The 25671-nt window shown below is 41.0% G+C and overlaps 1 protein-coding gene across 1 annotated transcript in view; it reads right to left on the bottom strand.

Moving 5' to 3' along the window:
• The window catches only part of LOC124791666, a 45055-nt gene that overhangs the window by 4126 nt on the left and 15258 nt on the right, over window positions 1-25671 (bottom strand). The gene's annotated exons all lie outside the window — the stretch shown is intronic.

Below are 25671 nucleotides of genomic sequence, written 5' to 3'. Positions count from 1 at the left end.
GAATATGTAATGCAGCCAGGAACATTGTCAAACATGATCCCTTTGTTGGTCCAGGTATTATATTGTGGGTAGGCATAACATAGCATGGGCATATTGAGCTCCACATCTTTGAACATGGTTCACTCACTGGTCAGTGTTGTTATGACACTGTACTACTCCTCCATGTGCATCTTTTCAGGGGTGCTTTCGCCCCAAATTCATTTTTATGGATGACAATGCGCAACTGCATCAAACAGCGCAGGTGGAGGAGCTCTTGGAATGAGAGGATATTTGGCAAATGGAATGGCCTGCCCATTCCCTCAACTTGAATCACATGGAGCACATGCAGGATGCATTGGGGAGAGGTATTGGAGCATCTTCATGGACAATAACAACCATCAAACAGTTGTCCACCATGCTGGTGGAGGAATGGAATGCCCTGCCACAAGAAATTATTATGAACCTGGTGGCCAGCACAGAAGCACGTTGCAGAGCGCACACTGCCATCCATGGGGATCACACACCCTATTAAGAACCATGTCCCATCATTTGTAATGTCCAGGGGACCAATGTGGATGGCGGTGACTTCAGGGATGAATAAGTACCTGTGACAACGAATTACCAGCTGCTGTCAGTTAGCATGTTGTTGTACATAGAGCAAAGTTCAGAATATGATCTTAAAAGGTGTCACTGTAGTGTAATTCTTTCGTAAAATACAGATGTTAGAAATGTACTTGACAATGAAACTTAGTGGAAATTAGCTAATTGCACAATTAAATAAACATCCCATTATAGCCTACTGCGGACCATGTTTACATTTATTAAACTTCAGTGTAATTACTGTTTTTGAATAAAAGTCTCATTTCTGTTTGTCTCATCGCATATTTATTTCAGTTATCTTCTGTAGTACACTGTAACAGTTCCTTTAACATATGGTCCAAGTTTTATCGAACTCTGTTAACTGGCAGTGATATCATGCGAAAGTTACTTTTGTCCTTAACTTTTGTGTACTAGTGTATTTAACATTAACTATTGTACAGTGACATGAAATAAGAGAAATGTGTACACAAAAACTGATCAATATGAAAGAGTACAGGAGGTGGTGATGAATTTCGGATGCTCAACACAGCATATTCATCATCACACTTACTGGGTATCACATACAAGCAAAATTGCTGCAATGATTCCTGAGGAACACTTAACAGATTTCTTTTCTGGAATGTCTGCCTTTGTCGACACAGAACCGTATTTCACCACCGACAAAAATCATTTTCAAGTTATCTCATCATGTATTAAAGTCGAACAACCATTTGGAACAACTTCCTTACGATGCACTAAACTATGACACTGAAAATATTCTTCTAGCAATTTCCATAGGGTGAGTTTAGTGTGTCTAAAAGGTACATTACAATGGTTCAGAAAATTCTTTTTGATAAGTGAGCCAGAATGATTAAAAGTTTGCTTATCTTTGAATAAATGATGAGAATATAGAAAGCCATAAGAGAGTTAGTGTCTACATTTACCCTGGTGTCTTCATAGTCGCATAAAACTAAACTGAGCTTGACTTGAGATGCTACTTAATGGAATGAGAATCATATATATATATAGTTATAATAGAGGGAAACATTCCACGTAGGAAATATATATCTAAAAACAAAGATGATGTGACTTACCAAATGAAAGTGCTGGCAGGTCGACAGGCACACAAACAAACACAAACATACACACAAAATTCAAGCTTTCGCAACAAACTGTTACCTCATCAGGAAAGAGGGAAGGAGAGGGAAAGACGAAAGGATGTGGGTTTTAAGGGAGAGGGTAAGGAGTCATTCCAATCCCGCGAGCGGAAAGACTTACCTTAGGGGGAAAAAAGGACGGGTATACACTCGCACACACACACATATCCATCCACACATATACAGACACAAGCAGATATATGTCTGCTTGTGTCTGTATATGTGTGGATGGATATGTGTGTGTGTGCGCGCGCGCGAGTGTATACCCGTCCTTTTTTCCCCCTAAGGTAAGTCTTTCCGCTCGCGGGATTGGAATGACTCCTTACCCTCTCCCTTAAAACCCACATCCTTTCGTCTTTCCCTCTCCTTCCCTCTTTCCTGATGAGGCAACAGTTTGTTGCGAAAGCTTGAATTTTGTGTGTATGTTTGTGTGTCTGTTTATATATATAAAAAACAAAGATGAGGTGACTTACCGAACGAAAGCGCTGGCAGGTCGATAGACACACAAACAAACAAACACAAACATACACACAAAATTCAAGCTTTCGCAACAAACTGTTGCCCTCTTTCCTGATGAGGCAACAGTTTGTTGCAAAAGCTTGAATTTTGTGTGTATGTTTGTGTTTGTTTGTGTGTCTATCGACCTGCCAGCGCTTTCGTTCAGTAAGTCACCTCATCTTTGATTTTATATATAATTTTTCCCACGTGGAATGTTTCCCTATATATATATATATATATATATATATATATATATATATGATGGTGGACAGATCTCCTGACACGCTGAGGGTTGCCCTTGTGCACCATATGAAATGCATGTAGTAAAAATATGTTGCATTAAAATGATATTTCATGAGCTTCAGATATTGGTAGATTATCTTTCTGGAGGAGAAATTTTGTTTCTATGGACAGTGTCCAGTCCCTGATCTGGGAAGCATTATTTCCTTAGATCAATGTGATGCAAGGATAGCCACACATGGGTGGTCGATTTGATTGACTGCTGTTTTGTTTACCATCTATAATTACTAATCTTCTCAATGAAGTATGACCCTTCCATCAAACAATGAGCATGCTATTGAATAGTACATTAACTGCAAAGACAGAAAATGATAGATAAATACAAAAAGCAGTCCTGTCAAAGTCAAATCCGTCAAACACAAATACAAAATGATACCAAAAATAAGTGTGTGCATAAGAACTCTACACTCTACAACATACCCAGTGCCTCCAATGACATCACAATAAACCCAACAAGCCTAAGCTCTGCACATAAATATAAAATATGGAATTTGAAAATGCTATGAAAAGGACAGATTGTTACTCGCCATACAGTGGAGATGTTGAGTGACAGTCAGGCACAAAAAATCACACACACAACTCCTAAACAAGTAAGCTTTCAGCCAAAATGCCACTTCTTAGCAATCTATCCTTCTTATAACATTGTCATTATTCCATCCTGGATTTTCCACTGTTTAGCTGGAAGTTGATGGCATACAGTAAGAGGAAAGACAAGGTCACAGCTATGCAGGGAAACAAAAGTGAGTTTTTAGTAAGTGATGACTTACTGTTGGAGGATATCACTCTTCCCAACTACAAAATTGACATGTGTCTTGAAATTAGAATGCAACAACTCAGCAAACATTTTAAAAATATTTTGTTGTCTTCAGTCCTGAGACTGGTTTGATGCAGCTCTCCATGCTACTCTATCCTGTGCAAGCTCCTTCATCTCCCAGTACTTACTGCAACCTACATCCTTCTGAATCTGCTTAGTGTATTCACCTCTTGGTCTCCCTCTACGATTTTTACCCCCCACGCTGCCCTCTATTGCTAAATTTGTGATCCCTTGATGCCTCAGAACATGTCCTACCAACGGGTCCCCTCTTCTTGTCAAGTTGTGACACAAACTCCTCTTCTCCCTAATTCTATTCAATACCTCCTCATTAGTTATGTGATCTACCCATCTAATCTTCAGCATTCTTCTGTAGCACCACATTTCGAAAGCTTCTATTCTCTTCTTGTCCAAACTATTTATCGTCCATGTTTCACTTCCATACATGGCCACATTCCATACAAATACTTTCAGAAACGACTTCCTGACACTTAAATCTATACTCGATGTTAACAAATTTCTCTTCTTCAGAAACGCTTTCCTTGCCATTGCCAGTCTACATTTTATATCCTCTCTACTTCAACCATCATCAGTTATTCTGCTCCCCAAATAGCTGCTTGCTCAATATACAGATTGAATAACATCGGGGACAGGCTACAACCCTGTCTCACTCCCTTCCCAACCACTGCTTCCCTTTCATGCCCCTCGACTCTTATAACTGCCATCTGGTTTCTGTACAAATTGTAAATAGCCTTTCGCTCCCTGTATTTTACCCCTGCCACCTTTAGAATTTGAAAGAGAGTATTCCAGTCAACATTGTCAAAAACTTTCTCCAAGTCTACAAATGCTAGAAATGTAGGTTTGCCTTTCCTTAATCTATTTTCTACGATAAGTCGTAGGGTCAGTATTGCCTCACATGACCCAACATTTCTGCGGAATCCAAACTGATCTTCGCTGCGGTCGGTTTCTACCAGTTTTTCCATTCCCCTGTAAAGAACACGCGTTAGTATTTTGCAGCTGTGACTTATTAAACTGATAGTTTGATAATTTTCACATCTGTCAACACCTGCTTCCTTTGGGATTGGAATTATTATATTCTTCTTGAAGTCTGAGGGTATTTTGCCTGTCTCATACATCTTGCTCACCAGATGATAGAGTTTTGTCAGGACTGGCTCTCCCAAGGCCGTTAGTAGTTCTAACGGAATGTTGTCTACTTCCGGGGCCTTGTTTCGACTCAGGTCTTTCAGTGCTCTGTCAAACTCTTCACGCAGTATCGTATCTCCCATTTCATCTTCATCTACATCCTCTTCCATTTCCATAATATTGTCCTCAAGTACATCGCCCTTGTATAGACCCTCTATATACTCCTTCCACCTTTCTGCTTTCCCTTCTTTGCTTAGAACTGGGTTTCCATCTGAGCTCTTGACATTCATACAAGTGGCTCTCTTTTCTCCAAAGGTCTCTTTAATTTTCCTGTAGGCAGTATCTATCTTACCCCTAGTGAGATAAGCCTCTACATCCTTACTTTTGTCCTCTAGCCATCCCTGCTTAGCCATTTTGCACTTCCTGTCGATCTCATTTTTGAGACGTTTGTATTCCTTTTTGCCTGCTTCATTTACTGCGTTTTTATATTTTCTCCTTTCATCAATTAAATTCAATATTTCTTCTGTTACCAGAGGATTTCTACCAGCCCTCGCCTTTTTACCTACTTGATCCTCTGCTGCCTTCACTACTTCATTCCTCAGAGTTACCCATTCTTCTTCTACTGTATTTCTTTTCCCCATTCCTGTCAATTGTTCCCTTATGCTCTCCCTGAAACTCTGTACAACCTCTGGTTTAGTCAGTTTATCCAGGTCCCATCTCCTTAAATTCCCACCTTTTTGCAGTTTTTTCAGTTTTAATCTAAAGTTCGTAACCAATAGATTGTGGTCAGAGTCCACGTCTGCCCCTGGAAATGTCTTACAATTTAAAACCTGGTTCCTAAATCTCTGTCTTACCATTATATAATCTATCTGATACCTTCTAGTATCTCCAGGATTCTTCCATGTATACAACCTTCTTTGATGATTCTTGAACCAAGTGTTAGCTATGATTAAGTTATGCTCTGTGCAAAATTCTACCAGGCGGCTTCCTCTTTCATTTCTCTCCCCCAATCTATATTCACCCACTATGTTTCCTTCTCTCCCTTTTCCTACTCTCGAATTCCAGTCACCCATGACTATTAAATTTTCGTCTCCCTTCACTACCTGAATAATTTCTTTTATCTCATCATACATTTCATCAATTTCTTCATCATCTGCAGAGCTAGTTGGCATATAAACTTGTACTACTGTAGTAGGCGTGGGCTTCGTGTCTATCTTGGCCACAATAATGCGTTCACTATTTTGTTTGTAGTAGCTTAACCGCATTCCTATTTTTTTTTTATTCGTTATTAAACCTACTCCTGCATTACCCCTATTTGATTTTGTATTTATAACCCAGTATTCACCTGACCACAAGTCTTGTTCCTCCTGCCACCAAACTTCACTAATTCCCACTATATCTAACTTCAACCTATCCATTTCCCTTTTTAAATTTTCTAGCCTACCTGCCCAAGTAAGGGATCTGACATTCCACGCTCCAATCCGGAGAATGCCAGTTTTCTTTCTCCTGATAACGACGTCCTCTTGAGTAGTCCTCGCCCGGAGATCCGAATGGGGGACTATTTTACCTCCGGAATATTTTACCCAAGAGGACGCCATCATCATTTAACCATACAGTAAAGCTGCATGCCCTCAGGAAAAATTACGGCTGTCGTTTCTCCTTGCTATCAGCTGTTCACAGTACCAGCACAGCAAGGCTGTTTTGGTTAGTGTTACACGGCCAGATCAGTCAATCATCCAGACTGTTGCCCCTGCAACTACTGAAAAGGCTGCTGCCCCTCTTCAGGAACCACATGTTTGTCTGGCCTCTCAACAGATACCCCTCCGTTGTGGTTGCACCTACGGTACGGCCATCTGTATCGCTGAGGCACGCAAGCCTCCCCACCAACGGCAAGGTCCATGGTGGTAGGTTTAAAAATATAGTACATGCAAAACAAGCAATGGCAGAACTGGATTCCAAACCTAAACATAATTACAGAGGTGTCTTTGTACATGTTGAAATGAATTTGGTGAGAAGCAGTAACTGCGAAGAACAAACTACAAACTATACAAGGAACATTGTTCATGTGACAAGGAGTGACTACGTGGCATCCAAGCTCATACTTCATGTAATCACAAAAAGTAGGTCAGTGAATGACAAATATAATTCCAAGACAAACTGTTCTTCAGACCAATGTGACTGTTTTAGAGCTATATTCACTGACCAAAACAAATTTCCATGTGATATTGCCCAAGATCGGATGGGATACATTTAAACTGAAATTGCCCTAGGACATATAATGATACAGCCGTCCCCAAAATTCATACGAAATGTCTGATGCCACATTTTTATATGCATCCGGATAATTATTGGACAAGTTAGTGCTTCCTAGGGACTTGTATGTGTGTCTATATGTATATCATTCTGTCCAATTTGCTAATAATACTTGATATTAATTGTGAAAGCAAACAGAAGGTTCCGGAAAAACGTATATTGTCATAATTATCAAGAGATTGTTGTCATTAACAAAATTACATACAAATGCTGGATTGAATGTATAGTAAAGAAATTGAAGGCATAAATATTTGGCAGAAAATGTTAAAATACTGTGGAAGTGTTGGCATAGGTGGCCAGTGCCTATAATTACAATTGAGTAACGAGTTAACACAAAGAAGCTCATTATCTTAAAATTCAGTTTAAAAGTTATTACAAAGCGATGTACTTTCATTTGTTATTTATTTTTATGTCTTCCTGTGCAATTAGTATCCTTCGTAATTACATTTCTAATTAACTCTCCAATTGTTTACATCTCACAGTTTTCCAACTGCAGAAATTGAGGCCTTATTCGTACGTAATTCAATGTATTTAATTGGATAAAGCACGAGCTCTGTACTATCATTACATGTTAGGAAACAAATCCAAACTGTAATTAATTACGTAACTAAAATAATATGAGGGGCATTATTGTAATAAAAGTTCAGAATGATTTTCATATGGAAAACTAAAGATATTACTAGAGATGATTGTAATTCAAATATTGTATTTTATACCTTATTCAGCTGAACATCAATTTCTTTATGTTTTGTAAATTTAATTGCAGCATTGAAATTATACAAAATTAATAATGGAATATTTTGTGAGCAATTGTTAAAATTCTATATAAAGGAAAGCAGCGAGGCTGTGTGGCAGTCAGTTAATTGTTGTTGAGTCTGCTAGAGAGTTTGATTGGAAGTCAAAGAGATCTGTGAAGTCTGTGTTTTGTTTACATGACGAGTGTGCAGTTTGGATGTCAATTAATGTCAGTAAATCTTGTTAAACATGAAAATTTCGCATTCATTCATCAATGGACCAGGCAGAAGAAACTTAAGTTAAGTAACATTCAACATGAATCGTTACATTTGGTGGAGTTGAGCTGTGACTGATGTCTGAAATGTGGAAATATGTTTAACAAGTGACTGTTTCACGTGAACGTAAGACAAATGCCAAGCATAAATTGTCTTGAAAAACTTTGTTTTATGCTCACACAGAACGAATGGATGTTGCCCCATGGGAAGAATTAGTGTGGATAAAAAGGACCACATTCTCGAACAGTACTGTCACCCCATCAGATGAGTAACAGTTCATTTTCTTAAGGAGTGTTTTTGTGAAAGTGACAAACATTTGTGTGGGAAGTTTTATATTTTACCATGGCCGATAACGACAAGGTAAAAATAAGTGAGGAAAAACTTTTAGGTTGCAAGCCAGTGGAAAACACTTCAGACCTAGGAACAAGTATCAGTGAACTATCACCCAGTAGTATTCAAAGTGTAGATCAAAGCTTTGGTGGAGAGGGGTCCAGTGAAAATGTCAGCACAAGTACTCCAATTGCACAGGGGAGAGTAGGTGGAGATGATTTGTTAATGTTATTAATGCAGCATGTGAAAGAAGCGAAGGAACAGATGAGGCAAGAAGTGAAGGAACAGATGGGACAGATTAGACAAGAAGCGAAGGAACAGATGGGACAGATTAGGCAGGATACTAGTAAGATAAGGGAAATCCAGGATGGTTTGGCAGTACTAAAAATTACTGTTGAGACAGAGCAGGGGGAACTCAGTACTTGTGTAGGAGCAGTAGAAGGAAGGTTAGAAATATTAGAAACTAATTTCAAACAAGAGTTGTCCAAAAACAAGGAGAGATTCAAAAAACTAGATGAGCGCGTAGAAATAGAAAATTATAAACTTAAAGTAGAGGTTGTTCAGACTAGGAGAATCTTAGAAGAAAAAGTAGAAGCTTACAAAAGGAACTGAGCTAAAACTTACAGACATTTCCAATCAAATAAGTAATGTAGATCTAAAGTGTGATGAAAAAATAGATTTGTGTAAAAAGAATGTTATAGATTTAAGTAAGAAAGTTGTAGAATTTCAAGTGGGTGTAGCCCAAAGAAATTTTGCTAACAATTTTAATTGTGTATGGGGTGGCATACCTTTAAAATGTTTTCCAGGAGATGGGAAATTGCATCCTATTGATTTTTTTACACCATTGTCAGGATAATTTTAGTAACGACATGACAGACAATGTTAAAATTAAATTTGTTAAGCGGTTTTTGGATGGAGAAGCAATCTCATGGGCCAATCAGAATGTAAATTCTACCATGTCACATGATGAATTTGAGAGAAAGATCTTAATTAAGTTTTGGTCAGAATCTGAGCAAGCTAGGATTAAAAGTGAGCTTTTGAATGGTTGAATGTATAGGGAAGGTGACGTTAGTTTCAAGTGTTTTTGTGAAAACCAATTGATAAAACTAGTACACTCAGACGAACCTTTTGACAAACTAATACAAATAGATGCCTTAAAAAGGAGGATTCTGTTACATATTTGTCATGGTGGATCTTTTTTCAAAATTCATTTAACTATGTGCATTGAAGAAAGCAACAAGCAAGAACATCATTTTGAAAATTAGAAGAGACTATTTCACATAGGTAGGCAAACCGAATAGCATACTTTCTGACAATGGAGCACTATTTACTTCTAAGCTTTGGAAAACATTTTTTGAGGATGAGAACATAAACCAATTCTGATATCTGCTAATCACCTAACAAGCAATAGGGAGATTATTTAGAACTTACTGCAACAAACATCATGTAAGTTGGATAGAGTATGTAGACAGCTTTGAAGATATACTGAATAGCTTACAACATTCATCTACTGGGTTCTGTCCATGTGAAATAATGTATCACGGGAAACCACCAAATCTGATCAACGACTTAATTGAATTCCCAACATGTAAGGTTATGAGTCCACAGGAAAGAGAAGAAATAGTCAAGAAAGTAATGGAACAACAGGGGAAGAAACTGAGAAAAACAAACATTATGAGAAGTTGAAACCTACATATTTTAAAATTGATGATCTAGATCTGGTGAAAACACATGAAAAATCCAAGGCTATAAATAATGAATTAACGAAATTTATACCTAAAAACACAGATGATGTGACTTACCGAACGAAAGTGCTGGCAGGTCGATATGAAATTCTTTGACATCTATATTGGTCCATTCAAAATTCAGTCTATGCCACATCCAAATGCATACACGTTAGTGTATCCAAAGTCTGGAAGGTTATTTCGTCTACATAACATAACTGAACTGAACGCCTATAAGCAAGTGCCAAACACCAAGAAAAAATAAGATGATGTAAAAGCCCTCAGGAGGACACATCCTTGCATCAAGTGCGTGGCGAGCACTAGGTCTCCGAGCTATGAAGCATTCTTTCTTCTTTTCGTTTTCGGATGCTACATCTTTTACTCATATATAAACCTGTAATGAAGTTCTCTCTTACTGACAATACTATCCATTCTCTGTAGTGTATGTTTTCTGTATGTAATATGACTATTGAGTGACGCTACTTGCAATAGTTTTTGATGGAACTGAACAAAGAGTATGGAGATATTACTGCAGTGTACATTGGTTTTGTCAAAGGATGTGCCTGGAACGTACTCAGTTTAAGACCCACTATTGTTGAATTTTTGAAGGAAGAAGGAAAGCAAAAATGAAAATTAGAAGATCTGGAATGAATCATAGACCTTGGATTTTAAATAGTGTTGACTGCAGACTGCCCTCAGTAAGACATTGCAAGATGAGAAGCAACTTATTTCTGATTTCATGGCAAAAGTGGAAGCATTTAAAAAGTAAATGGAATTGTCGAAGGGACTACTTCTGATGAGGAACACTGTCAAATTTTGAACAATCCATTGTGGCATTGAAAGAATTACAGAAATAGCTCATTAAACATTTGAGAACACTGCCAGTCTTGCATTTGTTTTTTGTGTTTTTGAGTGTGTTTACTATTTCAGTTTAAATCACTCCATCTGCAGATGGAACTGGTTGATCTGCAGTGTAATTCCTGTTTAAAAGGCAAATTCTTTTATGGTAAAACTGTCCAGTAGTTCTATGTTATTTTCCTTGGAAAGAGTTTCTACGTCTCCATAATGATGATGTAAACATGATATCAAAGTTTCGATCAACATATGTGCATGAAAGGCTTTTTTTTTTTTATTCCGAAAATAAATACTTCAAGATTACATGGCAACATGAGTGATGAAAATCTGTGAAACTCTGTGTATTTGTATGCATGCCAACAGATTGTGCCAGATATACATTTTATTATACATCTTCAACTCGCCAAAAATAAGCAAATGGTACTAAAATTTGTTTTGCTCGCGATCTTTGTTGTTATGAAATGTGGGATATAAAACAAGGCCACATGCTGTGCTCTCGCAGTCCCCTCCCCCTTTTCCTCTCAGACAACATGGTGTGATTAGAGGAGAAGTGTGCCCTCAGGCGAGAGAGATTTGCCGGTGTGCACAAGCATCACACATGAGCAGTTCTTCATTTACCCCACTCTGAAACAGTGTGGGTGGGCCATTAAGAGATCACCAATATCCACACAGCTAAGAGGGTTCACTGGAATAATTCCCTTGGAATTGCATTATGAAAATAAAACCTTAATGACTGTAAGAGGGAACAACAGTGTCAGAATGTCTTTACTGTTGCAAAGAGGAAAAAAGTTTTTCAAAAATGTATCTGTTGTGTTCATTAATTTTTTAAGAGGTTTCTTGAGTTCCAGCATATAATATTTAATTTCTCTAGATGATAATCTATTAGTTCTACAGGATTTTGTTGTAGGTCTTTTATTATCTGTATTGTTTCTTGTCACTTGAAGCATGACGTTTGTGCCAGCTAATAAATGTTTGTCAAGTGTTATTGTGTTTAGTGTTTGTTTCTTCTCTTAGTTTTTGGCCTGCTGTGGCAAAATGGTGATTGAAGACTTATTCTGTTCTGTTATAGTCTTTTTGCTTGTCATAAGCTGTATGAGCATAGTGTAGAAAGTTCTCTGAATGGAAAGAAAGGGAACAATTTACCCCAGTGAAGCTGTTACAGCAATGAGAGTTGTGCTTGGGTGCACTTTGTCTTCAAGAAAAATGACTTTCTTCCTTGTCAGACCTAGTCTCTCTTTTTCTGTAGCTGGTTCTGGAGGTTAGCGTAGTATTTTTCTGCAGTTCTTTGACCATTGGGAAGGTAATTTATTGGAAGAATCCCTTTCACATCCCAGAAAGCTGATGCCATGGCCTTTCTGGCCAACCATATTGCCTTTGCTTTCTTTGGTGGTGGTGAATCAACATTTTTCCACTACTTTGATGGTTGTTTTGTCTCTGGGATTTCATGCGTGGTCCCAAACCACTGCAAAAAAATCTTGTTCATTGCTCTGAAGACCAGTCAAATACTGTTCAGAAATTTCAGTTCTGATGCATTTCTGATTCTTAATGAAGTGGTGTGGCATCCATCTGATAGATAATTTTCTCATATCCAATTCCCTGTTAGTATTCTCCATTAAAGAGAAAATATTTGGAGGTCAGAAAGTGCCTGAAAAGGTCGATCGTCTTCTCATCAAATTTCTGTGCAATAAGCTCAACTGACTCTCGAAGAGGCACCCTGGTGAATAATGAAACAACGGCGTAACTCACCAGGATATCCTAGTCTTTCAGCTTGAAGTTGTCCAGACATTTTACGAAATCCACAGACTTATGAACGTGATGAGGGCACCCACATAAGGGCTCAGTAATACTGCCAGGTATTTGGCCAGCAAATATGTAGGTGCCCTAATGTTGCTGACAGTTGACAGTTGGGCGTAATGGCACCCCTTCTTTGTAGACTTTAGGGAGTCCATAAAGTCTTGGCGATTCAGGTCCTTGAGATATCAATTTCTTGGCGACATCCTCTGGTAACCCCGCGTCCTTGAGAAGAGTCCTAGTCTTGTTCTCCAACTTTTTTGTGGGATCAGCATTGATCTTCCTGTAAGATTCGTCATTTGGAAGGCTCTGCAACTTCTCAATGTAGTCCTTATGGGAAAGAACAACCGTAGCATTGCCTTTGTCAGCCGGTAAGACAACAATTTCAAGACTCTGTCTCAGGTCTCGAATGACTGCCCTCTCCCTGCTGGTAATATTCGACTTGATCGGTTTAGTTCTTGTCAGAGCACGGCAGGTTTCCCGGTGTGCTTCTGCGAGTAAATACAGAAAATTTACTATTCACACCACCAATTTCATCACATTTCCCAAGGCTGCATGTTTAACAAAAAGTGCTTCTTGGTGTACAGAACAATGAATCCCATACAGGCTGTCTATTGATCCTTATAAGTTCTAGCTCTTCCATTGTCAACCAAATCTTTAAATTCTTTCTGCATGGCATTGTGATGCCATCTCCAAGCAAAGTTGCAACACCTGTCAATTAAGCAACTACATTATTGATATTGAGAGTTCTTATCTTCCTCCTCTGTAATTCCCATTCATTTGTAAGGGATCACAACAATAGATCACTACACTGCCCTCTTTTTGTACAAACAGCCATTGGACCTGTGAGCTTCCTTTATGCCATGAACTAGTAGCAAATGATATACAGCACTTTCACCATGATTCTACCAAACTAAAGACAGTTGTGCCCACCAAAATAAGCTGGACCAAATGCTGAAAGGAAATGTTTAACTGCAAAGCTAATAGAAATGGTATGCTATACCAAGAAAGACTTTTCAAAGCAGTGACAGGCCAAGTCTCTAAACACACGCACGGCAAGACTCTGTAGCCAGATCCGCACCTCATCACCTTGTGCCTACACAAGCCCCCCACCCCCCCTTTACACTTCTAAAACAGCTAAATATTTGTGACAATGAAGAATATAAATGTCACTGCTGCTCGTTTCACTCACAGCAATTTAAGGTGTCCTCTTAGGTCTCTGCCTAACCACACCCTCAGAAATTGCAATATATTTGGAAATAAACAGCAACCATTTGTAACAAATGAGGATTTAGAGACAACATTGCTCCTCAATTTTATTTGCAGCAACTGAAGCTGTACTCTTAGGCTGTTTTCTAGCAACAGCCTCAGAAACTGTGACAAATTCACAAACAAAGGCCAAATATATACAACAAGTAAAAACACAAGTGTCATTGCTGGTCCAAGAATCTGTTACAAACACAAACAAGGTAAAAAAAAAAAAAAATAAAGCTTAACATATAGTAGGACACAAACCTACCTCCTCCTGTTCCGTAACTCAACATCTCTTGCCACAGGTCCACACTGAATGTGGGCAATCGCTAAGAATATTATCACTGATGTTAGGCTTTCACCGCCAATTCATCATTAACTGCCATTTAATTACAAGACACACTACCAAGGGTGACATATTTGCGATAAACATTCAATGCATCAAAACAACGGTGAGGTGCACATGCTGGCTACAGAGCCTTGTGCACACAGGCAGAATATTGTACATGGGTGAAGTTTAGCATGCTTGTCCAACCCTGGTTTAGATATTTGTTTTCATGTTAAATTCCATGGTGTTACCATGAACAGCTAGGGATCTATAAAGTCCAGAGAGGGAGAGTCCAGCTTACCTGATTAAACATTACACAACTGAAGTGTGGCATGCTCCCCAGAGGTTGCACAATAATAACTGTCTAGCCCAACAGTCATCACGGTGGTTGCTGAAGGAAGACCAGAGCTTACTGTTAGAGAGGACTGACAGTATTTGCCAAATCTGTACTCCTCCAATAAAACAGTTTCCTGAGATGCTTGCCATTTGGTCTGACCTATCTGGCCTGTGGACTATCAAAAGAAACATGTGCGATGAACTTAAGTTTCTGATAAAGTTTCTCAAAATTGTATGTAGTGTCTAGACTCCGGTGTAAATTTTTAGGCTGAAGACTTTAATGCCCTGCAAAATGATTGGCTCATCCTTGTCAAATGATCAGCTAGCCACAGCTATCTGCTATATTATTTTAATATTCTTTCCACTATTCCCTCTTGGTCATAAATTTCGAAACTGACATAATATGTGATTTTTTTAATCTCTCTCTCTCCAACATCAGCACTGGCCATATTAGTGGCCAAACTACAGTTTAACTACATTTGACCAATGTATTGCACTCTGCCATTCACTTCAGCTACAAATGAACCGAACAGATTATAGTCCACTTCATATCTTTTTTACTTTCACACATTTTTATGTCAAATGAGTCCATTTATAGTTCATTACCTGTGGGGTAAAGTGTACTACAATGTGACAGCAGTACGCTACACAGTGATAGCATCCTCCCTCTTCCTGAGATCTAGGTTGTGGTGACAGACTGATCTGAAGTGTTTGTATGGTCTAGATTAAGCAGAAAGATGATAATCTCGTTGTGAATTTGCAAAGCCAACAAATGAGACTGCAAAGTAAAGACTGTGGTAATAGATTCACCTGTGACACTGACTGATGTCTACAATTGTGCAATATTCGATACACTTTAAAATGTTTTTGCCAATTTCAGAGCTTATGTGGCATTGAGCAAAATCCCTATTGTGACTGCATCACTCTTGGTGATGTGCAGCATTCCACATATTGCTCCACAGATTTAGTCAGAAACATTTGTTAGGTGAGCCAGATTAATTCTCTATCCTTTACAAATGTAAAATCAGTCTAAATAAGGGTAGCCAGTCTCTGACCTTTGAGATAGTCAAAAGTCAATAATTAAAACCCAATAAATATCTAAGCACTTTCAAAAAGATTCCCGGGTTCGACCACACAGTTTGACACAGCACTCCTGGCACTTTCCAATGATGATCTCCACAACAAAACAGGAATACTGAGAGAAAAAGTTAACTGAGGAAAAGTCACAGAAAACAACTCACTGAAATGTGCATGGAAACAAATGAGTTCTATTAGAATCAAGTCCATCATTCTTATCGAACGCCACCTCTAGCTACCTAATGGCTCCACACTCTGGTGTGAGGCCATCTGTTACTGAACAGGCCTATTTGTTTTGTTTTGTTTTGTTTTAGGGCGCAGGGCAAAAACAACTGGGATCATATGCGCCCAAGTCAAAACTATAGAACACGAGGACAGAGAGGAGTTAAACAACAACTATTCGTCAATCCCAATTTACATAAGAGAAGACAGCTAGAAACAGGGATACAAGGATTAGTGAACACAGGGTTACCGTAGCAAGACTGAATATTGTAAACCCCCCAAACCCTCCAAAAATAAACAAAAATATATCTATTCAAAAAAGCAGATAAAATCTACTTGACGCCTTCCTGAGACACAATCTCCACTCCTTCCAAATTAACAATATAAGTGTAGACCAGATATGGCTTGAATTCAAAGAAAGTATCAGCAGCAATTGAGAGATTTATACCAAATAAATTAACAAACGACGGAGCTGATCCTCCTTGGTACACAAAACAGGTCAGAACACTGTTGCAGAAACAATGAAACAAACATGCCAAATTTAAACAGATGCAAAATGCCCAAGATTGGCAATCTTTTACAGAAGCTCGAAATTTAATGTGGACTTCAATGCGAGATGCTTATAACAGTTTCAACAATGAAACTTTGTCTCAAAACCTGGCAGAAAATCCAAAGAGATTATGGTCATCTGTGAAGTATGTTAGTGGCAAGAAACAATCAATGCCTTCTCTGAGTGACAGCAATGGAGATACTATTGAAGACAGTGCTGCCAAAGCAGAGTTACTAAACACAGCCTTCCGAAATGCCTTCACAAAAGAAGGCGAAGTAAATATTCCACAATTTGAATCAAGAACAGCTGCCAACATGAGTAACATAGAAGTGAATATCCTCTGAGTAGTGAAGCAACTTAAATCACATAATAAAAGCAAGTCTTCTGGTCCACACTGTATACCAGTTAGGTTCCTTTCAGAGTATGCTGATGCATTAGCTCCATACTTAACAATCACATACAACCATTTGCTTGACGAAAGATCCGTGCCCAAAGACTGGAAAGTTGCACAGGACACACCAATATTCAAGCAATTACTTACAGATCCATATCATTAACGACGATATGCAGCAGGATTCTGGGACATATATTGTGCTCGAACATTATGAATTACCTTGAAGAAAACGGTCTATTGAAACACAGTAAACATGGGTTTAGAAAACATTGTTCTTGTAAAACACAACTAGCTCTTTATTCGCATGAAGTGTTGAGTGCTATTGACAAGGGATTTCAAATCGATTCCATGTTTCTGGATTTCCAGAAGGCTTTTGACACTACCACAAAAGTGGCTTGTTGTGAAATTGTGTGCTTATGGAATATGTCTCAGCTATGTGACTGGATTTGTGATTTCCTATCAGAGAGGTCACAGTTCATAGTAGCTGATCGAAAATCATTGAGTAAACCAGAAGTGATTTCTGGTGTTCCCCAAGGTAGTGTTACAGGGCCTTTGCTGTTCCTTATCTATATAAACGATTTGGGAGACAATCTGAGCAACTGTCTCGGGTCATTTGCAGACGACACTGTCGTTTATCGACTAATAAAGTCATCATAAGATCAAATCAAATTGCAAAGCGATTTAAAAAAGATATTTGGATGGTGCAAAAATTGGCAGTTGACCCTAAATAATGACAAGTGTAAGGTCATCCACATGAGTGCTCAAAGGAACTTGTTAAACTTCAGTTACGTGATAAATCAGTCTAATATAAAGGCCGTAAATTCAACTAAATACCTAGGAATTACTATTATGAACAACTTAAACTGGAAGGAGCACACAGAAAATGTTGTGGAGAAGGCTAACCAAAGACTGCATTTTACTGGCAGGACACTTAGAAAATGTAACAGATCTACTAAGGAGACTGCCTACAATACACTTGCCCATCCTCTTTTGAATATTGCTGTGCGGTGTGGGATCCTTACCAGATAGGACTGATGGAGTACATCGAAAAAGTTCAGAGAAGGGCAGCACGTTTTTTATTATCGCATAATATGAGAGAGAGGGTCACTGAAATGATACAGGATTTGGGCTGGACATCGTTAAAAGATAGGCTTTTTCATTGCGACAGAATCTTCTCACAAAATTCCAGTCACCAACTTTCTCCTGTGAAGGCGTAAATATTTTCTTGACACTGACCTACATAGGGAGAAACAATCACCAAAATAAAATAAGGGAAATCAGAGCTCGTACAGAAAGATATAGGTGTTCTTTCTTTTTGCGCACTATACAAAATTGGAATAATAGAGAATTGTGAAGGTGGTTCGATGAATCCTCTGCCAGGCACTTAAATGTGATTTGCAGAGTATCGATGTAGATGTAGGGATGTGGAGAAACAGCTAGAAAGGACACCATACAACTACGGAGGTCTAAAAGTAAAAATTAAATGCCTTTCACAATATTGCTTTGACTGCTAAAAAGTAAAAGCAGTCGACAACACACCCAACATTTGCTAGAACAGCTGATAACTCAGACGGCAAACCCAAGCGGGAACATAAACGGTTAAAAATGGGCATTCCATCAGGAAGTGGCGGACAGTTAAAACTTGGGCGCAATGTGTACAAAGTGGTGGAGGAACATCACTTGTAAAATGACAATGGCTAAAGAGGCAGTGCCCAATACGCAACCAAGTTAATAATCCAGAGTTTATTCCCATGAAGGAAGGACCAATGGCGATGCCAAAGGGACACCATGTCCTGACAGACGGCAACACAGAGATCATTGGAGGAAATATAGGAACTGGTGTGCTGAGGTACAAGGACTGCAGGCTTGGCAGCAGCATCAGCAGCCTCATTTCCTGGCAGACTGACATGACCAGAAACCCACATAAACATCACATTGGCTCCACTAAGAGTGAGCAAGTGACAGTTTTCCTGGACCTGTTGCACTAAGGGATGGGCAGTGTACAGCGCACATAGACTTTGAAGGGCGCTGAGCGAGTCTGAACAGAGAACACAATTGAAAAGTCTCTGTCACCGGATCTACTCCGTGGCCCGATACAGGGCGAAGAGCTCGGCTATAAATACTGAGTAGCGTACCAGAAGCCGATACTGAAAGGCACAGACGCCTGTGATGAAGGCAAACCCGACACCATGGTCGGTCTGAGAGCCATCAGTGTACACAAAGGCACTATCGCAAAGTTCCAATGCGAAGGTTGTGAAACTGAAGGTGATGAGTGAGGCTGGAGTAGTGTCCTTAGGAAGTGAAAGAAGGCCAAGGTTAACAAAGCACCCATAGCATAGTTTTGAATGGACAAGGGACTGGTACAAACGGAGGACGGTAATTCGATCTGCTCCCCAGGAAGTACCATTGAGGATACATACGACACTGAGGGACCACATACAGCGGGTTGCCAGGTAAGACACATGGGAGAACCAAGAGAGTATCCTATAAAGCATGAGCCCCAAGAATTTTGTAGTTTCAACGAATAGAAGAGCAACAGGCCCAAGATGTAAAGACAGTGGGAGAAACCTACTGCACCACCAGAAATTCATACAGACGGTTTTGTCAGTGGAAAAATGAAAGCCACTGTCGATGCTCCAGGAGTAAAGACGATCAAGACATTGCTGAAGATGCCGCACAGTGAGACAGGTCTATGGAGAACTGCAATAAACGGCAAATCATCAACAAAAAGGGAGCCAGAGATGCCTGACAGCAGATAGGCAATTCTGTAGGGTTAATGGTGTCAGCAAAGAGGACGACACTCAGGATGGAACCCTGAGGCACCCGGGTTTCCTGGATAAAGTGTCTGACAAGGAAGAACCAAGATGCACCTTGAAAACTCTATCTTTTTAAAAATTCCTGAACGAAACAGGGCAGCTGGCCACAGGAGCCGCATGTGTAAAGACTACGGAGGATATCAGTTCTCCAACAGGTGTTATAGGCCATCTCCAAATCAAAAAACACGGCCACAGTCTGAGATTTCCACAGAAAACCATTCATGACATGGGTGGACAAAGTAATGAGATGGTCAACTGCAGAACAGCGTGCTTGAAATCCACACTATGCAGTCATTAGTAAACTGAGAGACTTGAGCCACCATACCAGCTGGGCATCAATCATATGTTCCATCAACTCGCAAACGCAGCTGGTGAGAGAGATAAGGTGGTAGGCAGAAGGAAGATTTTTGTCCTTATTAGGCTTAGGTATGGGCATGACAGTGGCTTCATGCCAACATCCGGGAAATGTGCCTTCTGCCCTGATGCAGTTGTACGTATTAAGCAGAAACTGCTTGCCCGCATAAGAAAGGTGCTGCAACATCTGAGTGTGGACAGCACCTGGCCCAGGGGAGGAGGATGAAGATGAACTGAGAGCATGATCTAGCTCCCTCATAGTAAAGGCGACATTGTAGCACTCACGACTCTGAGAAGAGAAGGGTATCACCCGAGCCGCCTCCGATTGTTTCCAATAGAGGAAGGCAGGGTCATAGTACGAAGAACTCGAAAAATCACAAAATGGTGGCCCAAGGGGTTGGAGACAGCAATAGGGTCCACGATGACATCGTCTGATACTGTCAGGTCGGAAACTGGCGAATGGATCTTGGTCCCAGAGAGCCGTCAGGGATTGGCCCATACAACAGAGGAAGTGGTGGAACTGTTAAAAGAACTTGTGAATGAAATCGAGCTAGTTTTTTTTGCTACCCTGAAGAATGCAAGAAAACTTTGCATGCACCTGTTTATAATGAATGATGTTTGCCTTTGTAGGAAGGTTGGTTGGTTGGTTTAAAGGCAGGAGAAGGGACCAAACTACGAGGTCATCGGTTGCTTGTTCCTTATAACACAACGCCACAAGTGTCAGAATACAACGGACGAAACATGTAACACAAAACGGAATGAAAGGAAAAGCCACAAGAACGAAGGGAAGGCAACGAACACTAAAAGGAACAAAAGAGGACAAGAAAACAACAGAGAGATGCTAGAAACAGAAGAGAGTAAAAAATGAAAGCAGATTACAGTGCCTGGCCAATCACGAGAATAAAAAGGGAAAGCCAGCCACTCTGCAACACATTAAAAACTACACCCTAAAAGCACTAGGGTGGAGGACACAGAGGGACAAAGCACATGCGCTACAACCTACATAGAAGTATAAAACCCACTCTCACGGATAAAACGTAAAACTTGTGGAGGCATTTTTGCCCAACACCGAAGGCAGGAGGCTAGGAAAGTTAAAAGTCTGCCGCATAGCGGCTAAAAGTGGGCAGTCCAACAAGAGGTGGATGACTGTCATTTGGGAGCCACGGCGACACTGAGGTGGGTCCTCGCAATGGAGTAGGTAACCTTGCGTTAGCCACGTACAGCCAATGGCGGAGCCGGCAGAGGACAACTGATTCCCTGCGAAAGGCCTGCATGGAAGACTTCCACACATTCATAGTCTCCTGAATGACACACAGTTTGTTGTGCGTGCTGTTACGCCATTCCATCTCCCAAAGCCGGGAAACCCTGCAGTATAAGACAGAACGCAGGTCAGCTTCGGAGATGCCTATCTCCAGAAGCGGTTTCCACGTTGCCTGTTTGGCTAGCCTGTCGGCAAGTTCGTTGCCGGGGATTCCAACGTGTCCTGGGGTCCACACAAACACCACAGAATGGCGGGACTGTTCCAGGGCATAGATGGACTCCTGAATGGACGCTACCAGATGGTGGCGTGGGTAGCACTGGTCAATAGCTTGTCATCATCATCAGTTCATCATCAGTTATCTGCTATATTAGCAGGTCCTTTGCCTCTCCATTTTCTGCGATCCATTGCTTCCTTCTTAAGGCTGCTGTATGTTGTACCGTCCATCATGTCATCCAGTATCTGGAATCTCTTTCTTCCTCGCTTTCTTTTCCCTTCTACATAACCTTCTAAAACTGTTTTTATCAGTCCGTCATTCTTTCTTAATATATGCCCAATCCAATTTCTTTTTCTTCTCTCTAGCTTGTATGCTGCTCAATGAGTCAGTACACAGGAGACACGACTCACCAGGGCATGAGCGGATGTACTCAAGAACATGAGATACGGCCGCCAGCTCTGTAGTGAAAACACTGTAGCCAACTGGCAAGGAATGCGGCTCAGTATGTCCTCCATGAACATATGCGAAGCTTATGTGACCATCAGCCATTGATGTAAGCCCCTTCAGAGCCCCGGAACACGTCAAGAATCAAGAGGAAGTGACAGCAGAGATGTTAACGGAGTCCTTAAGGCCATGCAAAAGGTCCAGACAAAGCTGCGGCCGAGACGGCGTATGTGAATGGACTGCAAGTAGAGGTGGTAAAGGAAAGGACTCCAGTTGAGAGAGAAAGGGACCGCATGCAAACCACAATTGTTAGCCCCCCCGATCTGGGCCGCCAATGCAGGAGGTGGACTGCCGCGGGCAGGAAAAGGAGACAGTAATTCGGATGCTCAGGGGAACTATGAATGTGTGCTGCGTAACTGGCGAGCAGTTGCGCACGTCTGATCTGCAGTGGAGGGACACCAGCGTCCACCAGTACACTGGTCACCGGACTTGACTTAAAAGCTCTACATCTACATCTACATCTACATAACTACTCTGCAATTCACATTTAAGTGCTTGGCAGAGGGTTCACCGAACCACAATCATACTATCTCTCTACCATTCCACTCCCGAACAGCGCACGGGAAAAACGAACACCTAAACCTTTCTGTTCGAGCTCTGATTTCTCTTATTTTATTTTGATGATCATTCCTACCTATGTAGGTTGGGCTCAACAAAATATTTTCGCATTTGGAAGAGAAAGTTGGTGACTGAAATTTCGTAAATAGATGTCGCCGCGACGAAAAATGTCTTTGCTTTAATGACTCCCATCCCAACTCGCGTATCATATCTGACACACTCTCTCCCCTATTACGTGATAATACAAAACGAGCTGCCCTTTTTTGCACCCTTTCGATGTCCTCCGTCAGTCCCAGCTGGTAAGGATCCCACACCGCGCAGCAATATTCTAACAGAGGACGAACGAGTGTAGTGTAAGCTGTCTCTTTAGTGGACTTGTTGCATCTTCTAAGTTTCCTGCCAATGAAATACAACCTTTGGCTCGCCTTCCCCACAATATTATCTATGTGGTCTTTCTAACTGAAGTTGTTTGTAATTTTAACACCCAGGTACTTAGTTGAATTGACAGACTTGAGAATTGTACTATTTATCGAGTAATTGAATTCCAACGGATTTATTTTGGAACTCATGTGGATCACCTCACACTTTTCGTTATTTAACGTCAACTGCCACCTGCCACACCATACAGCAATCTTTTCTAAATCGCTTTGCAACTGATACTGGTCATCGGATGACCTTACTAGACGGTAAATTACAGCACTGCGAACAACCTAAGAGAACTACTCAGATTGTCACCCAGGTCATTTATATAGATCAGGAACAGCAGAGGTCCCAAGATGCTTCCCTGGGGAACACCTGATATCACTTCAGTTTTACTCGATGATTTGCCGTCTATTACTACGAACTGCGACCTTCCTGACAGGAAATCACGAATCCAGTCGCACAACTGAGATGATACCCCATAGGCACGCAGCTTGATTAGAAGTCGCTTGTGAGGAACGGTATCAAAAGCTTTCCGGAAATCTAGAAATACGGAATCAACTTGAGATCCCCTGTCAATAGTGGTCATTACTTCGTGCGAATAAAGAGCTAGCTGCGTTGCACAAAAACGATGTTTTCTGAAACCATGCTGATTACGTATCAATAGATCGTTCCCTTTGAGGTGATTCATAATGTTTGAATACAGTATATGCTCCAAAACCCTACTGCAAACCGACGTCAATGATATAGGTCTGTAGTTCGATGGATTACTCCTACTACCCTTCTTAAACACTGGTGCGACCTGCGCAATTTTCCAATCTGTAGGTACAGATCTATCAGTGAGCGAGCGGTTGTATATGATTGCTAAGTAGGGAGCTATTGTATCAGCGTAATCTGAAAGGAACCTAATCGGTATACAATCTGGACCTGAAGACTTGCCCGTATCAAGCGATTTGAGTTGTTTCACAACCCCTAAGGTATCTACTTCTAAGAAACTCATGCTAGCAGCTGTTCGTGCTTCAGATTCTGGAATATTCCATATGTCTTCCCTGGTGAAGGAATTTCGGAAAACTGCATTCAATAACTCCGCTTCAGCGGCACAGTCGTCGATAACAGTACCATCGGCACTGCGCAGCGAAGGTATTGACTGCGTCTTGCCGCTTGTGTACTTTACATACGACCAGAATTTCTTCGGATTTTCTACCAAATTTCGAGACAATGGTTTGTTGTGGAACCTATTAAAGGCATCTCGCATTGAGGTCCGTGCCAAATTTCATGCGTCTGTAAATTTTAGCCAATCTTCAGGATTTTGCATTCTTCTGAACTTCGCATGCTTTTTCCGTTGCCTCTGCAACAGCGTTCGGACCTGTTTTGTGTACCACGGGGGATCAGTTCCATCTCTTACCAATTTATGAGTTATGAATCTTTCAATTGCTGTTGCTACTATAGCTTTGAATTTGAGCCACATCTCGTCTACATTTGCATAGTCAGTTCGGAAGGAATGGAGATTGTCTCTTAGGAAGGCTTCTAGTGACACTTTATCCGCTTTTTTAAATAAAATTGTTTTGCGTTTGTTTCTGGTGGATTTGGAAGAAACGGTATTGAGCATAGCTACAATGACCTTGTGATCACTAATCCCTGTATCAGTCATGATGCTCTCTATCAGCTCTGGATTGTTTGTGGCTAAGAGATCAAGTTTTCTGTTCAGCAACTATATCATCGGAGTCTGGGGGTCGGTAGAAGGAGCCAATTATTAACTTAGTTCGGCTGTTAAGTATAACCTCCACCCATACCAATTCGCAAGGAGTATCTACTTTGACTTCACTACAAGATAAACCACTACTGACAGACACAAACACTCCACCACCAATTCTGCCTAATCTATCTTTCCTGAACACCGTCTGAGACTTCGTAAAAATTTCTGCAGAACTTATTTCAGGCTTTAGCCAGCTTTCTGTACCTATAACGATTTCAGCTTCTGTGCTTTCTATTAGCGCTTGAAGCTCAGGGACTTTCCCAGCACAACTACAACAATTGACAACTACAATTCCGACTGTTCCTTGATCCAAGCACGTCCTGCATTTGCCATGCACCCTTTGAGATTGCAGCCCACCCTGTACTTTCCCGAGGCCTTCTAACCTAAAAATCCGCCCAGTCCACGCCACACAGCCTCCGCTACCCGTGTAGCCGCCAGCTGAGTGTAGTGAACTCCTGACCTATTCAGCGGAACCCGAAACCCCACCACCCTATGGCGCAAGTCAAGGAATCTGCAGCCAACACGATCGCAAAACCGTCTGAGCCTCTGATTCAGACCCTCCACCCAGCTCTGCACCAAAGGTCCGCAGTCGGTTCTGTCAACGATGCTGCAGATGGTGAGCTCTGCCTTCATCTCGTAAGCAAGACTGGCAGCCTTCACCAAATCAGATAGCCGCTGGAATCCAGAGAGAATTTCCTCAGATCCAAAGCGACACACTTCATTAATGCCAACATGTGCCACCAACTGCAGCTGGCTGCACCCTGTGCTCTTCATGGCATCCGGAAGGATCCTTTCCACATCAGGAATGACTCCACCCGGAATGCACACGGAGTGCACACTGGATTTCTTCCCCTCCTTAGCCGCCATATCCCTAAGGGGCCCCATTACGCACCTAACATTGGAGCTCCCAACTACCAATAAGCCCACCCTCTGTGATTGCCCGGACCTTGAAGGCTGAGAATCATCCTCTGAAACAGGGCAGGCAGCTGCATATGGCTCAGCCAGAGACAATGCCTGAAACCTGTTTGTCAGATGCACCGGGGAGGCTTTCTGATCAGCCTCCGGGGACGTATTTCGCTGCCTGCCACGCCTTGGAACGACCTCCCAATCAACCACAGGCAAGGGCTCAGCCCCACTGCA

Source organism: Schistocerca piceifrons, chromosome 1 (assembly GCF_021461385.2).
Source record: "Schistocerca piceifrons isolate TAMUIC-IGC-003096 chromosome 1, iqSchPice1.1, whole genome shotgun sequence".
Lineage (NCBI taxonomy): Eukaryota > Metazoa > Arthropoda > Insecta > Orthoptera > Acrididae > Schistocerca > Schistocerca piceifrons.
This window is presented reverse-complemented; position numbering and strand designations above follow the sequence as displayed.